Source organism: Ambystoma mexicanum, chromosome 8 (genome assembly GCF_040938575.1).
Source record: "Ambystoma mexicanum isolate Mex_15411 chromosome 8, UKY_AmexF1_1, whole genome shotgun sequence".
NCBI lineage: Eukaryota > Metazoa > Chordata > Amphibia > Caudata > Ambystomatidae > Ambystoma > Ambystoma mexicanum.
The window spans coordinates 287,835,120-287,848,795 of NC_090929.1; positions in this window are offsets into that span (position 1 = coordinate 287,835,120).

Genomic DNA, 13,676 nt, shown 5'->3' on the forward strand with positions numbered 1-13,676 from the left:
TATCAGCAGCGAGAGAAGGCCCTGCACCAGAAGTGAGGTATCAGCAGTGAGAAAAGGCCCTGCACCAGTAGGGAGGCAACAGCTGGGAGAAAAGGCCCTGCACCAGAAGAGAGGTATCAGCAGCGAGAGATAGACCTGCACCAGAAGGGAGTTATTAGCAGGGAGAGAAAGCCCTGCACTAGAAGTGAGGTATCAGCCGGGAGAGAAGGCCCTACACTAGAAGAGAGGTATCAGCAGCAAGAGAAGTCCCAGCACCAGAATAGAGGTATCAGCAGCAAGACATGGTCCCTTCACCAGAAGAGAGGTATCATATGGCAGAGAAGTCCCTGCACCAGAATTGAGGCATCAGCAGGGAGAGATAGCCCTGCACCAGAAGAGAGGTATCAGCAGGGAGAGAAGGCCCTGCACCAGAAGAGAGGTATCAGCAGGGAGAGAAGTCCCTGCACCACAAGTGAGGTATCAGCAGGGAGAGAAGTCCCTGCACCAGAAGAGAGGATTGAGCAGGGAGAGAAGGCCCTGCACCAGAAGAGAGCTATCAGCAGGGAGAGCAGTCCCTGCACCAGAAGAGAGATAACAGCAGGGAGAGAAGTTGCTGCACCAGAAGAGAGTTATCAGTAGGGAGAGATGTTGCTGCACAAAGAGAGAGAGGTATCGGCAGGGAGAGAAGTCCCCACTCCAGAGGCGAGGTATCAGCAGGGAAAGAAGTTGCTGCACCAGAAGAGGGATATCAGCAGGCAGAGAAATTGCTGCACAAAGAGAGAGAGGTATCAGCAGGGAGAGAAGTCCCCATTCCAGAAGAGAGGTATCAGCAGGGAGAGAAGTTGTTGCACCAGAAGAGAGGTATCAGCAGCGAGAGAAGGCTCTGCACCAAAAGAGAGGTGTCAGCAGCGAGAGAAGACCCTGCACCAGAAGAGAGGTATCAATACCAGAGAAGGGCCTGCACCAGAAGAGAGGGATCAGCAGTGAGAGAAGGCCCTGCACCAGAAGTAGGTATCAGCAGCGAGAGAAGGCCCTGCGCCAGAAGAGAGGCATCAGAAGCGAGAGATAGCCCTGTAGCAGAAGAGAGGTATCAGCAGCGAGTGAAATCCCTGCACCAGAATAGAGGTATCAGCAGCAAGAGATGGTCCCTGTACCAGAAGAGAGGTATCAGAAGGCAGAGAAGTCCCTGCTCCACAAGAGAGGCATCAGCAGGGAGAGAAGTCCTGCGCCAGAAGAGAGGTATCAGCACAGAGAGAAGGCCCTGCACCAGAAGAGAGGTATCAATACCAGAGAAGGGCCTGCACCAGAAGAGAGGGATCAGCAGCGAGAGAAGGCCTTGCACCAGAAGAGAGGTATGAGCAGCGAGAGAAGGCCATGCACCAGAATAGAGGTATCAGCAGTGAGAGAAGGGCCTCCACCAGAAGTGAGGCATCAGCAGCAAGAGAAGGCCCTGCACCAGAAGAGAGGCATCAGCAGGGAGAGAAGGCCCTGCACCAGAACAGAGGTATCAGCAGCAAGAGATATCCCTGAACCAGAAGAGAAGTATCAGCAGGGAGAGAAAGCCCTGCACCAGAAGAGAGGTATCAGCAGGGAGAGAAGGCCCTGCACCAGAAGAGAGTTATCAGCAGCGAGAGAAGTCCTGCGTCAGAAGAGAGATATCAGCACAGAGAGAAGGCCCTGCACCAGAAGAGAGGTATCAACACCAAAGAAGGGCCTGCACTAGAAGAGAGGTATCAGCAGTGAGAGAAGGCCTTGCACCAGAAGAGAGGTATCAGCAGCGAGAGAAGGCCATGCACCAGAAGAGAGGTATCAGCAGCGAGAGAAGGCCCTGCACCAAAAGTGAGATATCAGCAGTGAGAAAAGGCCCTGCACCAGTAGGGAGGCAACAGCTGGGAGAAAAGGCCCTGCACCAGAAGAGAGGTATCAGCAGCGAGAGATAGCCCTGCACCAGAAGGGAGTTATTAGCAGGGAGAAAAAGCCCTGCACTAGAAGTGAGGTATCAGCCGGGTGAGAAGGCCCTACACCAGAAGAGAGGTATCAGCAGCAAGAGAAGTCCCAGCACCAGAATAGAGGTATCAGCAGCAAGACATGGTCCCTTCACCAGAAGAGAGGTATCATAAGGCAGAGAAGTCCCTGCACCAGAATTGAGGCATCAGCAGGGAGAGAAGTCCTGCGCCAGAAGAGAGGTATCAGCACAGAGAGACGGCCCTGCACAAGAAGAGAGGAATCAGCAGGGAGAGAAGTCCCTGCAGAAGAGAGGTATCAGCAGAGATAGAAGTCCCTGCACCAGAAGAGAGGTACCAGCATGGAGAGATGTCCCTGTACCAAAAGAGAGTTATCAGCAGCGAGAGAAGGCCCTGCACCAGAATACAGGTATCAGCAGCGAGAGCAGTCCCTGCACCAGAAGAGAGGTAACAGCAGGGAGAGAAGTCACTGCACCAGAAGAGAGGTATCTGCAGGGAGAGATGTCCCTGTACCAGAAGAGAGATATCAGCAGGGAGAGAAGTCCCTGCACCACAAGTGAGGTATCAGCAGGGAGAGAAGTCCCTACACCAGAAGAGAGGTATCAGCAGGGAGAGCAGTTACTGCACCAGAAGAGAGGTATCAGCAGAGAGAGCAGTCCCTGCACCAGAAGAGAGGTAACAGCAGGGAGAGAAGTCGCTGCACCAGAAGAGAGGTATCAGCAGGGAGAGAAGTCGCTGCACAAGAAGAGGGATATCAGCATGGAGAGAAATTGCTGCACAAAGAGAAAGAGGTATCAGCAGGGAGAGAAGTCCCCATTCCAGAAGAGAGGTATCAGCAGGTAGAGAAGCCGCTGCACCAGAAGAGAGTTATCAGCAGTGAGAGAAGGCCCTGCACCAGAAGAAAGGTGTCAGCAGCGAGGGAAGGCCCTGCACCAGAAGTGAGGTTTCAGCAGGGAGAGAAGGCTCTGCACCAGAAGAGAGGTATTAGCAGCGAGAGATAGCCCTGCACCAGAAGAGAGGTATCAGCAGTGTGTGAAAGCTCTGCACCAGAAGAGAGGTATCAGCAGCGAGAGAAGGCCCTGCACCAAAAGAGAGGTATCAGCACCAGAGAAGTCCCTGCACCAGAATAGAGGTATCAGAAGGCAGAGATGTCCCTACACCAGAAGAGAGGCATCAGCAGGGAGAGAAGTCCTGTGCCAGAAGAGAGGTATCAGCACAGAGAGAAGGCCCTGCACCAGAAGAGAGGGATCAGCAGCGAAAGAAAGCCTTGCACCAGAAGAGAGGTCTCAGCAGCGAGAGAAGGCCATGCACCAGAGGAGAGGCATCAGCAGGGAGAGAAGGCCCTGCACCAGAAGAAAGGTATCAGCAGCAAGAGATAGCCCTGAACCAGAAGAGAGGTATCAGTAGCAAGAGATGGTCCCTGCACTAGAAGAGAGGTATCAGCAGGAAGAGAAGCCTCTGCACCACAAATGAGTTATCAGCAGGGAGAGAAGTCCCTGCACCAGAAGAGAGGTGTGAGCAGGGAGAGAAGGCCCTCCACCAGAAGAGAGGTATCAGAAGGCTGAGAAGTCCCTGCACCAGAAGAGAGGCATCAGTAGGGAGAGAAGTCCTGCACGTCAAGAGAGGTATCAGCACAGAGAGAAGGCCCTGCACCAGAAGAGAGGTATCAACACCAGAGAAGGGCCTGCACCAGATGAGAGGGAACAGCAGCGAGAGAAGGCCTTGCATCAGAAGAGAGGTATCAGCAGCGAGAGAAGGCCATGCACCAGAAGAGAGGTATCATTAGCGAGAGAAGGCCCTGCACCAGAAGTGAGGTATCAGCAGCAAGAGAAGGCCCTGCACCAGAAGAGAGGCCTCAGCAGGGAGAGAAGGCCCTGCACCAGAAGAGAGGTATCAGCAGCGAGAGATAGCCCTGAACCAGAAGAGAGGTATCAGCAGGGAGAGAAAGCCCTGCACCAGTAGAGAGGTATCAGCAGCGAGAGAAGTCCCTGCCCCAGAATAGAGGTATCAGAAGTGAGAGAAGTCCTGCACCAGAAGAGAGGTATCAGCACAGAGAGAAGGCCCTGCACCAGAAAAGAGGCATCAACACCAGAGAAGGGCCTGCACCAGAAGAGAGGTATCAGCAGGGAGAGAAGTCTCTGCACCAGAAGAGAGGTATCAGCAAGGAGAGAAGTCCTTGCACCAGAAGAAAGGTATCAGCAGTGAGAGCTGTCCCTGCACCAGAAGAGAGGTAACAACAGGGAGAGAAGTTGCTGCACCAGAAGAGAAGTATCAGCACGGAGAGAGGTTGCTGCACCAGAAGAGAGGTTTCAGCACCAGAGAAGTCCCTGCACCAGAATAGAGGTATCAGCAGCAAGAGATCGTCCCTGCACCAGAAGAGAGGTATCAGAAGGCAGAGAAGTCCCTGCACGAGAAGAGAGGCATCAGCAGGGAGAGAAGTCCTGCACCAGAAGAGAGTTATCAGCACAGAGAGAAGGCCCTGCACCAGAAGAGAGGTATCAACAGCAGCGAAGGGCCTGCACCAGAAGAGAGGGATCAGCAGCGAGAGAAGGCCTTGCACCAGAAGAGAGGTACCAGCAGCGAGAGAAGGCCATACACCAGAAGAGAGGTATCAGCAGCGAGAGAAGTCCCTACACCAGAAGAGGGCATCAGCAGCGAGAGCAGTCCCTGCACCAGAAGAGAGGTATCAGTAGCAAGAGATGGTCCCTGCACTAGAAGAGAGGTATCAGCAGGAAGAGAAGTCCCTGCACCACAAATGAGTTATCAGCAGGGAGAGAAGTCCCTGCACCAGAAGAGTGGTGTGAGCAGGGAGAGAAGGCCCTCAACCAGAAAAGAGGTATCAGAAGGCTGAGAAGTCCCTGCACCAGAAGAGAGGCATCAGTAGGGAGAGAGGTCCTGCACGTGAAGAGAGGTATCAGCACAGAGAGAAGGCCCTGCACCAGAAGAGAGGTATCAACACCAGAGAAGGGCCTGCACCAGATGAGAGGGAACAGCAGCGAGAGAAGGCCTTGCATCAGAAGAGAGGTATCAGCAGCGAGAGAAGGCCATGCACCAGAAGAGAGGTGTAATTAGCGAGAGAAGGCCTTGCAACAGAAGTGAGGTATCAGCAGCAAGAGAAGGCCCTGCACCAGAAGAGAGGCATCAGCAGGGAGAGAAGGCCCTGCACTAAAGAGAGGTATCAGCAGTGAGAGATAGCCCTGAACAAGAAGAGAGGTATGAGCACGGAGAGAAAGTCCTGCACCAGTAGAGAGGTATCAGCAGCGAGAGAAGTCCCGCACCAGAAGAGAGGTATCAGCACAGAGAGAATGCCCTGCACCAGAAGAGAGGTATCAACACCAGAGAAGGGCCTGCACCAGAAGAGAGGTATCAGCCCCGAGAGAAGGCCTTGCACCAGAAGAGAGGTATCAGCAGCAAGAGAAGGTCATGCACCAGTAGAGAGGTATCAGCAGCGAGAGAAGGCCCTGCACCAGAAGTGAGGTATCAGCGGCGAGAGAAGGCCCTGCACCAGAAGGGAGGCATCAGCAGGGAGAGAAGGCCCTGCACCAGAAGTGAGGTATCAGCAGTGAGAGACGTTGCTGCACAAAGAGAGAGAGGTATCGGCAGGGAGAGAAGTCCCCACTCCAGAGGCGAGGTATCAGCAGGGAGAGAAGTTGCTGCACCAGAAGAGGGATATCAGCAGGCAGAGAAATTGCTGCACAAAGAGAGAGAGGTATCAGCAGGGAGAGAAGTCCCCATTCCAGAAGAGAGGTATCAGCAGGGAGAGAAGTCGCTGCACCAGAAGAGAGGTATCAGCAGGGAGAGAAGGCCCTGCACCAAAAGAGAGGTGTCAGCAGCGAGAGAAGGCCCTGAACCAGAAGAGAAGTATCAGCAGCAAGATAAGGCCATGAGCATATCTTCCAACAGGACAGTGGTCCAGGCCCCTAAAATGGAGAACGGATCCATCAGCAGCGAGAGAAGTCCATGCACCAGAAGAGAGGTATCAGCAGCGAGAGAAGGCCCTGCACCAGAAGAGAGGTGTCAGCAGCGAGAGAAGGCCCTGAACCAGAAGTGAGGTATCAGCAGCGAGAGAAGGCCATGCACCAGAAGAGAGGTGTCAGCAGGAAGAGAAGGCCCTGCACCAGAAGTGAGGTATCAGCAGCGAGAGAAGGCCATGCACCAGAAGAGAGGCATCAGCAGCAAGAAAAAGCCCTGCACCAGAAGAGAGGTATCAGCACCAGAGAAGTCCCTGGACCAGATTAGAGGTATCAGCAGAGAGAGATGGTCCCTGTACCAGAAGAGAGGTATCAGCAGTGATAGAAGTACCTGCACCAGAAGAGAGACATCAGCAGCGAGAGATGGTCCCTGCACCAGAAGAGAGGTATCAGAAGGCAGAGAAGTCCCTGCACCAGAATATAAGCATCAGCAGGGAGAGAAGTCCTGTGCCAGAAGAGAGGTATCAGCAGAGAGAAGGGCCTGCACCAGAAGAGAGATATCAGCAGCGAGAGAAGGCCCTGCACCAGAAGAGAGGTATCAGTAGTGAGAGAAGGCCAAGCACCAGAAGAGAGGTATCAGCAGCGAGAGAAGGCCTTGCACCAGGAGAGAGGTATCAGAAGGCAGAGAAGTCACTGCAGCAGAAGAGAGGTATCCGCACAGAGAGAAGGCCCTGCACCAGAAGAGAGGTATCAACACCAGAGAAGGGCCTGCACCACAAGAGAGGTATCAGCAGCGAGAGAAGGTCGTGCACCAGAAGAGAGGTATCAGTAGCGAGAGAAGGACATGCACCAGAAGAGAGGTATCAGCAGCGAGAGATAGCCCTGCACCAGAAGAGAGGTATCAGCAGCGAGAGAAATCCCTGCACCAGAATAGAGGTATCAGAAGTGAGAGATGGTCCCTGCACCAGAAGAGAGGTATCAGAAGGCAGAGAAGTCTCTGCACCAGAATAGAGGTATCAGCAGCGAGAGATGGTCCCTGCACCAGAAGAGATGTATCAGCAGTGATAGAAGTCCCTGCACCAGAAGAGAGATATCAGCAGCGAGAGATGGTCCCTGCACCAGAAGAGACGTATTAGAAAGCAGAGAAGTCACTGCACCAGAAGAGAGGTATCTTCACAGAGAGAAGGCCCTGCACCAGAAGAGAGGTATCAACACCAGAGAAGGGCCTGCACCAGAAGAGAGGTATCAGCAGCGAGAGAAGGTCATGCACCAGAAGAGAGGTATCAGTAGCGAGAGAAGAACATGCACCAAAAGAGAGGTATCAGCAGCAAGAGAAGTCCCAGCACCAGAATAGAGGTATCAGCAGCAAGACATGGTCCCTTCACCAGAAGAGAGGTATCATAAGGCAGAGAAGTCCCTGCACCAGAATTGAGGCATCAGCAGGGAGAGAAGGCCCTGCACCAGAAGAGAGGTGTCAGCAGCGAGAGAAGGCCCTGAACCAGAAGTGAGGTATCAGCAGCGAGAGAAGGCCATGCACCAGAAGAGAGGTGTCAGCAGGAAGAGAAGGCCCTGCACCAGAAGTGAGGTATCAGCAGCGAGAGAAGGCCATGCACCAGAAGAGAGGCATCAGCAGCAAGAAAAAGCCCTGCACCAGAAGAGAGGTATCAGCACCAGAGAAGTCCCTGGACCAGATTAGAGGTATCAGCAGAGAGAGATGGTCCCTGTACCAGAAGAGAGGTATCAGCAGTGATAGAAGTACCTGCACCAGAAGAGAGACATCAGCAGCGAGAGATGGTCCCTGCACCAGAAGAGAGGTATCAGAAGGCAGAGAAGTCCCTGCACCAGAATATAAGCATCAGCAGGGAGAGAAGTCCTGTGCCAGAAGAGAGGTATCAGCAGAGAGAAGGGCCTGCACCAGAAGAGAGATATCAGCAGCGAGAGAAGGCCCTGCACCAGAAGAGAGGTATCAGTAGTGAGAGAAGGCCATGCACCAGAAGAGAGGTATCAGCAGCGAGAGAAGGCCTTGCACCAGGAGAGAGGTATCAGAAGGCAGAGAAGTCACTGCAGCAGAAGAGAGGTATCCGCACAGAGAGAAGGCCCTGCACCAGAAGAGAGGTATCAACACCAGAGAAGGGCCTGCACCACAAGAGAGGTATCAGCAGCGAGAGAAGGTCGTGCACCAGAAGAGAGGTATCAGTAGCGAGAGAAGGACATGCACCAGAAGAGAGGTATCAGCAGCGAGAGATAGCCCTGCACCAGAAGAGAGGTATCAGCAGCGAGAGAAATCCCTGCACCAGAATAGAGGTATCAGAAGTGAGAGATGGTCCCTGCACCAGAAGAGAGGTATCAGAAGGCAGAGAAGTCTCTGCACCAGAATAGAGGTATCAGCAGCGAGAGATGGTCCCTGCACCAGAAGAGATGTATCAGCAGTGATAGAAGTCCCTGCACCAGAAGAGAGATATCAGCAGCGAGAGATGGTCCCTGCACCAGAAGAGACGTATTAGAAGGCAGAGAAGTCACTGCACCAGAAGAGAGGTATCTGCACAGAGAGAAGGCCCTGCACCAGAAGAGAGGTATCAACACCAGAGAAGGGCCTGCACCAGAAGAGAGGTATCAGCAGCGAGAGAAGGTCATGCACCAGAAGAGAGGTATCAGTAGCGAGAGAAGAACATGCACCAAAAGAGAGGTATCAGCAGCAAGAGAAGTCCCAGCACCAGAATAGAGGTATCAGCAGCAAGACATGGTCCCTTCACCAGAAGAGAGGTATCATAAGGCAGAGAAGTCCCTGCACCAGAATTGAGGCATCAGCAGGGAGAGAAGTCCTGCGCCAGAAGAGAGGTATCAGCACAGAGAGACGGCCCTGCACGAGAAGAGAGGAATCAGCAGGGAGAGAAGTCCCCGCAGAAGAGAGGTATCACCAGAGATAGAAGTCCCTGCACCACAAGTGAGGTATCAGCAGGGAGAGAAGTCCCTGCACCAGAAGAGAGGCATGAGCAGGGAGAGAAGGCCCTGCACCAGAAGAGAGGTATCAGCAGGGAGAGCAGTCCCTGCACCAGAAGAGAGATAACAGCAGGGAGAGAAGTCGATGCACCAGAAGAGAGGTATCAGCAGGGAGAGAAGTTGCTGCACAAAGAGAGAGAGGTATCGGCAGGGAGAGAAGTCCCCACTCCAGAGGCGAGGTATCAGCAGGGAGAGAAGTTGCTGCACCAGAAGAGGGATATCAGCAGGCAGAGAAATTGCTGCACAAAGAGAGAGAGGTATCAGCAGGGAGAGAAGTCCCCATTCCAGAAGAGAGGTATCAGCAGGGAGAGAAGTCGCTGCACCAGAAGAGAGGTATCAGCAGCGAGAGAAGGCCCTGCACCAAAAGAGAGGTGTCAGCAGCGAGAGACGGCCCTGCACCAGAAGAGAGGTATCAGCAGCAAGATAAGGCCATGAGCATATCTTCCAACAGGACAGTGGTCCAGGCCCCTAAAATGGAGAACGGATCCATCAGCAGCGAGAGAAGTCACTGCACCAGAAGAGAGGTATCAGCAGCGAGAGACGGCCCTGCACCAGAAGAGAGGTATCAGCAGCAAGATAAGGCCATGAGCATATCTTCCAACAGGACAGTGGTCCAGGCCCCTAAAATGGAGAACGGATCCATCAGCAGCGAGAGAAGTCACTGCACCAGAAGAGAGGTATCAGCAGTGAGAGAAGGCCCTGCACCAGAAGAGAGGTGTCAGCAGCGAGAGAAGGCCCTGCACCAGAAGTGAGATATCAGCAGCGAGAGAAGGCCCTGAACCAGAAGTGAGGTATCAGCAGCGAGAGAAGGCCATGCACCAGAAGAGAGGTGTCAGCAGGAAGAGAAGGCCCTGCACCAGAAGTGAGGTATCAGCAGCGAGAGACGGCCCTGCACCAGAAGAGAGGTATCAGCAGCAAATTAAGGCCATGAGCATATCTTCCAACAGGACAGTGGTCCAGGCCCCTAAAATGGAGAACGGATCCATCAGCAGCGAGAGAAGTCACTGCACCAGAAGAGAGCTATCAGCAGTGAGAGAAGGCCCTGCACCAGAAGAGAGGTGTCAGCAGTGAGAGAAGGCCCTGCACCAGAAGTGAGATATCAGCAGCGAGAGAAGGCCCTGAACCAGAAGTGAGGTATCAGCTGCGAGAGAAGGCCATGCACCAGAAGAGAGGTGTCAGCAGGAAGAGAAGGCCCTGCACCAGAAGTGAGGTATCAGCACCAGAGAAGTCCCTGCACCAGAATAGAGGTATCAACAGAGAGATGGTCCCTGTACCAGAAGAGATGTATCAGCAGTGATAGAAGTCCTTGCACCAGAAGAGAGATATCAGCAGCGAGAGATGGTCCCTGCACCAGAAGAGAGGTATCAGAAGGCAGAGAAGTCCTTACACCAGAATATAAGCATCAGCAGGGAGAGAAGTCCTGTGCTAGAAGAGAGGTATCAGCACAGAAAGAAGGGCCTGCACCAGAAGAGAGATATCAGCAGCGAGAGAAGGCCCTGCACCAGAAGAGAGGTATCAGTAGTGAGAGAAGGCCATGCACCAGAAGAGAGGTATCAGCAGCGAGAGAAGGCCTTGCACCAGGAGAGAGGTATCAGAAGGCAGAGAAGTCACTGCAGCAGAAGAGAGGTATCCGCACAGAGAGAAGGCCCTGCACCAGAAGAGAGGTATCAACACCAGAGAAGGGCCTGCACCAGAAGAGAGGTATCAGCAGCGAGAGAAGGTTGTGCACCAGAAGAGAGGTATCAGTAGCGAGAGAAGGACATGCACCAGAAGAGAGGTATCAGCAGCAAGAGATAGTCCTGCACCAGAAGAGAGGTATCAGAAGGCAAAGAAGTCTCTGCACCAGAATAGAGGTATCACCAGCGAGAGATGGTCCCTGCACCAGAAGAGATGTATCAGCAGTGATAGAAGTCCCTGCACCAGAAGAGAGATATCAGCAGCGAGAGATGGTCCCTGCACCAGAAGAGACGTATCAGAAGGCAGAGAAGTCACTGCACCAGAAGAGAGGTATCTGCACAGAGAGAAGGCCCTGCACCAGAAGAGAGGTATCAACACCAGAGAAGGGCCTGCACCAGAAGAGAGGTATCAGCAGCGAGAGAAGGTCGTGCACCAGAAGAGAGGTATCAGTAGCGAGAGAAGGACATGCACCAGAAAAGAGGTATCAGCAGCGAGAGAAGGCCCTGCACCAGAAGTGAGGTATCAGCAGCGAGAGATAGCCCTGCACCAGAAGAGAAGTATCAGCAGCGAGAGAAGTCCCTGCACCAGAATAGAGGTATCAGAAGTGAGAAATGGTCCCTGCACCAGAAGAGAGGTATCAGAAGGCAGAGATGTCCCTGCACCTGAAGAGAGGCATGAGCAGGGAGATAAGTCCTGTGCCAGAAGAGAGGTATCAGCACAGAGAGAAGGCCCTGCACCAAAAGAGAGGTATCAGCAGGGAGAGATGTCCCTGTACCAGAAGAGAGATATCAGCAGGGAGAGAAGTCCCTGCACCACAAGTGAGGTATCAGCAGGGAGAGAAGTCCCTACACCAGAAGAGAGGTATCAGCAGGGAGAGCAGTCCCTGCACCAGAAGAGAGGTATCAGCAGAGAGAGCAGTCCCTGCACCAGAAGAGAGGTAACAGCAGGGAGAGAAGTCGCTGCACCAGAAGAGAGGTATCCGCAGGGAGAGAGGTTGCTGTAAAAGAAGAGGGGTAAAAGCAGGGAGAGAAGTTGCTTCACAAAGAGAGAGAGGTATCAGCAGAGAGAGAAGTCCCCACTCCAGAAGAGAGGTATCAGCAGGGAGAGAAGTCGCTGCACAAGAAGAGGGATATCAGCATGGAGAGAAATTGCTGCACAAAGAGAAAGAGGTATCAGCAGGGAGAGAAGTCCCCATTCCAGAAGAGAGGTATCAGCAGGTAGAGAAGCCGCTGCACCAGAAGAGAGTTATCAGCAGTGAGAGAAGGCCCTGCACCAGAAGAAAGGTGTCAGCAGCGAGAGAAGGCCCTGCACCAGAAGTGAGGTTTCAGCAGGGAGAGAAGGCTCTGCACCAGAAGAGAGGTATTAGCAGCGAGAGATAGCCCTGCACCAGAAGAGAGGTATCAGCAGTGTGTGAAAGCTCTGCACCAGAAGAGAGGTATCAGCAGCGAGAGAAGGCCCTGCACCAAAAGAGAGGTATCAGCACCAGAGAAGTCCCTGCACCAGAATAGAGGTATCAGAAGGCAGAGACGTCCCTACACCAGAAGAGAGGCATCAGCAGGGAGAGAAGTCCTGTGCCAGAAGAGAGGTATCAGCACAGAGAGAAGGCCCTGCACCAGAAGAGAGGGATCAGCAGCGAAAGAAAGCCTTGCACCAGAAGAGAGGTCTCAGCAGGGAGAGAAGGCCCTGCACCAGAAGAAAGGTATCAGCAGCAAGAGATAGCCCTGAACCAGAAGAGAGGTATCAACAGGGAGAGAAAGCCCTGCTCCAGAAGAGCGGTATTAGCAGGGAGAGAAGGCACTGCACCAGAAGAGAGGTGTCAGCAGCGAGAGAAGTCCCTGCACCAGAATAGAGGTATCAGCAGTGAAAGAAGTCCCCACTCCAGAAGAGAGGTATCAGCAGGCAGAGAAGTCACTACACCAGAAGAGGGGTATCAGCAGGGAGAGAAGTCGCTGCACCAGAAGAGGGGTATCAGCAGGGAGAGAAGTCACCACTCCAGAAGAGAGGTATCAGCAGGCAGAGAAGTCACTACACCAGAAGAGAGGTATCAGCAGGGAGAGAAGTCGCTGCACCAGAAGAGAGGTGTCAGCAGCGAGAGAAGTCCCTGCACCAGAATAGAGGTATCAGCAGTGAAAGAAGTCCCCACTCCAGAAGAGAGGTATCAGCAGGCAGAGAAATCACTACACCAGAAGAGAGGTATCAGCAGGGAGAGAAGTCGCTGCACCAGAAGAGGGGTATCAGCAGGGAGAGAAGTTTCTGCACAAAGAGAGAGAGGTAACAGCAGGGAGATAAGTCCCCACTCCAGAAGAGAGGCATCAGCAGCGAGAGATAGCCCTGTACCAGAAGAGAGGTATCAGCAGCGAGTGAAATCCCTGCACCAGAATAGAGGTATCAGCAGCAAGAGATGGTCCCTGCACCAGCAGAGAGGTATCAGAAGGCAGAGAAGTCCCTGCACCACAAGAGAGGCATCAGCAGGGAGAGAAGTCCTGCGCCAGAAGAGAGGTATCAGCACAGAGAGAAGGCCCTGCACCAGAAGAGAGGTATCAATACCAGAGAAGGGCCTGCACCAGAAGAGAGGGATCAGTAGCGAGAGAAGGCCTTGCACCAGAAGAGAGGTATGAGCAGCGAGAGAAGGCCATGCACCAGAAGAGAGGTATCAGCAGTGAGAGAAGGGCTTCCACCAGAAGTGAGGCATCAGCCGCAAGAGAAGGCCCTGCACCAGAAGAGAGGCATCAGCAGGGAGAGAAGGCCCTGCACCAGAACAGAGTTATCAGCAGCAAGAGATATCCCTGAGCCAGAAGAGAAGTATCAGCAGTGAGAGAAGGGCCTCCACCAGAAGTGAGGCATCAGCCGCAAGAGAAGGCCCTGCACCAGAAGAGAGGTATCAGCAGGGAGAGAAGGCCCTGCACCAGAAGAGAGTTATCAGCAGCGAGAGAAGTCCTGCATCAGAAAAGAGGTATCAGCACAGAGAGAAGGCCCGGCACCAGAAGAGAGGTATCAACACCAAAGAAGGGCCTGCACTAGAAGAGAGGTATCAGCAGTGAGAGAAGGCCTTGCACCAGAAGAGAGGTATCAGCAGCGAGAGAAGGCCCTGCAGCAGAAGTGAGGTATCAGCAGTGAGAAAAGGCCCTGCACCAGTAGGGAGGCA